The sequence below is a fragment of the Belonocnema kinseyi genome, chromosome 2 (genome assembly GCF_010883055.1).
Source record: "Belonocnema kinseyi isolate 2016_QV_RU_SX_M_011 chromosome 2, B_treatae_v1, whole genome shotgun sequence".
Classification (NCBI taxonomy): domain Eukaryota; kingdom Metazoa; phylum Arthropoda; class Insecta; order Hymenoptera; family Cynipidae; genus Belonocnema; species Belonocnema kinseyi.
The window spans coordinates 88,372,890-88,376,646 of record NC_046658.1 but is presented as its reverse complement, the minus strand read 5'-3'; the positions used below and the strand labels follow the sequence as shown (position 1 = coordinate 88,376,646).

Here is a 3,757-nt window from a genome sequence, read left to right as displayed (position 1 = left end):
GATGTTGAATGATCCCAAAGTGAAATTGAGAGAGGTAGCTAATGCTGTAGGCATATCATTGGAACATGTGGGCAATATCGTGCATTCAGTTTTGGGCATGAAAAAGTTCTGCGCGCGATGGGTGCCGCGTTTGCTCACAGTGGACCAAAAACGAATTCGTGTGACAACTTCCCAGCAGAATTTGGCATTATTTTCGCGTAAGCGGACCGAGTTTTTGCGCCGATTCATAACCATGGATGAAACCTGGATCCACTACTGCACTCCTGAGTCAACGCAACAGGGAAAACAGTGGGTTCCACCGGGCAAAAGTGCTCCGAAGCGTCCAGAAACGCAACAATGGGTCGGAAAGTTTATGGCCTCCGTATTTTGGGATGCACATGGCATAATATTCGTGGACTATTTTGAAAAAGGTATAACCATAACCGGAGCATACTATTCATCATTATTGGACCGATTGAAAATCGAAATCGCCGAAAAACGACCGCATTTGAAGAAGAAAAAACCGCTTTATCATCACGACAATGCGCCTGTTCATTCATGCTTAGTTGCACAAGCAAAATTGCATGAAATCGGCTTCGAATTGGTTCCTCAGCCACCGTATTCACCAGACCTGGCCCCCAGCGACTGTTACTTGTTCCCTAACCCGAAGAGATGGCTCACCGGTAAGCGTTTTTACTCAAATGAGGAGCTCATAGCTGAAACTTAGGCGTATTTTGGAAACCTTCCGATCGATTACTTTTCAGACGGTATCAAAAAGTTAGAAAATCGTTGGACTCGCTGTATCGACCTAAAAGGAGAGTATGTTGAAAAATAAAACCGACTTTGGCCAAAAAAACGTTTCCGTGTTTCATTTTTCAGGGACTTATCAGACTGCCTAGTAGGATGGCATGCCTAATCCCGTGTTTCCTATGTCTATGGAAGTTACTTAGGTCCTTTTTACCAGCGAAACCAAGAAATCACAATTATCGATTTACCTTATTACGCAATTAAATATTATTGAACAATAAGCGATTTTTAACTTTTTTATAAATTCCTCGGCATCGCTATATTCTTTTAATAAGTCCCAGAAATGTGAACTCAGTTCAATAATATTTATCCGAGTTAGAACGTTTTAAGTTTTAAAACATAATTAAATCAGAGAAAAACTTTCATTCGATTTTTCGCTTTTATCATAAAAAATAAACGTTTCAAACGAAAAATTCTGAAAGGAACATTTTTGATTTCCTTATTCTCTACATATTTTCGGCGCATGTTCGAGCGTCGAGCTGGTTCTTGCACCCAGCGGCTAAATTTATGTTCTTGGTTGAAATTCAACTTTTTGGTTGAGAAATCTTGAATTTTATTAATAAATCGTCTTTTTTTGCAGTAAATTAATCTTTTGGTTTTAAAATTGATCTTTTTTAGTTCAAATTCCACTTCTTGCATGAAAACTCTTAAATTTTATTAAAAATTCGACTTGTTTGGTAGTAAATTAATCTTTTTGTTTAAAATTTCTTCTTTTTTAGATGGAAATTTAACTTTTTTGTTTAAAATTCTTGGATCTTTGTAAAAATTCATCCTTTCGGTTGTAAATTAATCTTTTTCTTTAAAAATTCGACCATTCAAATCGAAAATTAAACTTTTTGGTTGAGAACTCTGGAATTTTATTAAAAAGTTCGACTTTTCTTATGGTAATTTAATCTTTTTTTTAAAAGTCTTCTTTTTTAGTTAAAAAACTCCAACTAATTAGGTCAGCATTGTTGAATTTTGTTAAATTTTTTTTTTTTAGTAAATTAATCTTCTTATTTAAAGATTCATGTTTTTAGTTAAAAATTCAACTTTTTGGTTGAGAATTCTTGAATTCAATTGAAAATTCATCTTTTTTTGTAGTAAATTAATCTTTTTGTTTGAAAAATCATCTTTTTTAGATGAAATTTCCACTTTTCGTTAAGAATTCTTGAATTATATTAAACATTCGTTTTTATCGGTAGGAAATTAATCTTTTTCTTTAAAAATTCACCTTTTTTATCAAAAATATAACAACTAGGTTTTATAGTAAAAAATCTTTCTTCAAAATTACAGAAAAAATTTCTTTCTTATAAATTCAATTTTTTTGTTAAGAATGCTTGAATTTAATTGCAAATTCGTTTTTTTATAGTAATTTATTCTTATTGTTGTAAAATTCATATTTTTTATTTGAAAATTTAACTTTTTGGTTGACGATTCTTCAATTTTTTTAAATTTATTTTTTGGTAAAATATTAATCTTTTTATTTAAATATTCATTTTTTTAGAATGTCAACAACCAGGTTTTTAATTTGAACTACTTTCTTATGGATGCAGTTTTTAGTTGATGACTTAAAATTTTAGTTAGAAATTCATTTCTTTGTATGGAAATTAAACTTTTTGTTGGAAATTCCTTTTTTTTGTTGAAAATTCTTCATTTGGTCTTTGAAGTTCAATAATTTAATTTAAAAAATAATCTATTTGGTAGAAAATTCGTTTATTTAAAATTTAATATATTTTTTTTAGTTCAAAATCCAACTAATATTCAAATCAAAGGTTATTAACGTGGGGGGTGGAGGGGGTCAAAAATTGTCCAAAATTGGTAAAGTATTTTATGGATGATTCCTAAGATTTCGAAAAAGCTAACCGCTTATTATGCTTTTGAATATACTTTAAATTTGGGAATATAACTCTAACATTCTTCCTTTTGGGCTTTTGGATTATGTTCAAAAGTGCAGAAAAACAATTAGTTTTCTCCATATTTGAGTGTTTTTCGCGAAACGAAAACACTACTTATAATTGTTTTCTATTTTTTAATAATTTTTTTGTTGCTTTGAATAAAAAAATATAATAATAATCGTCAAAATAGCCGTCAGAAATTTTAACCGATTAAAAAAATAATCCAAAATTGATTTTAAAGTGCGTAAAGAATTGATTGTATTTAAATGAATTCTCAATGCAAATTGAAGGCATTACATACCTTTTTTTAATTTCTGAAATTTGGTTGAAGGCATTTAAATTCAATAGAATTTTATTGAATTTATTTAACTGCATTTGAACTGACTAAAATTATCTTCAGTTTAGGCCAATTTATGATTTTATAATCCGCAACCAAGTTCCTTATTTGGAAAAGGCGTTTTCGGGACGACTAACCAAACTTCATAAAAATATTTGACTACTCATCCTAAATTTCAAGATAAGATACTTCGTTAAATTTAATACTTTTAATAACTTTTTACATTTAGTAAAAGTAAATTATTTTAGAACAAAAAGAAGATTTACAGGAGATTTTTCATCTTTTAATTGGTATAGTTTACTAATAAATTATTACTGATTTCTTTAAATAATGGGTCCTAAATAAAATATTTAAATCTGAATAAAACGTAAAAAAAACGTAGGTTGAATTTATTATGAATAATAATGTTAATAATAAATAATAATGGTAATAATATTTTTTAAATGATGAGAAAGAATTTTACCTATCAATAAATTCGTCAGTAGAAAATGTCCGTAGTGATTGACTTGATATCCCAGTTCGATACCATCTTTAGATTTTCTATTAGCAGCACCTCCAACACCTGCATTGTTCACCAACACATCTAATCGATTTTCTGTTAAAATTATAATTCTAGCGAACTCTCTGACACTATCGAGGGAACGCAAATCCAAATGTCGAACGACTACATTTTCATTCCCAGATATTTTAACAATTTCATCTATGGATTCAAAACATTGCAAATAAAATGCCATACAAGTATTTATTGTATTTATAG

At 29.4% G+C, this 3,757-nt stretch overlaps 1 protein-coding gene across 4 annotated transcripts in view; it reads left to right on the top strand.

Annotated features, from left to right (window-relative positions):
• The window catches only part of LOC117167646 (retinol dehydrogenase 11-like), a 20,399-nt gene that overhangs the window by 1,049 nt on the left and 15,593 nt on the right, over nucleotides 1-3,757 (top strand). The gene's annotated exons all lie outside the window — the stretch shown is intronic.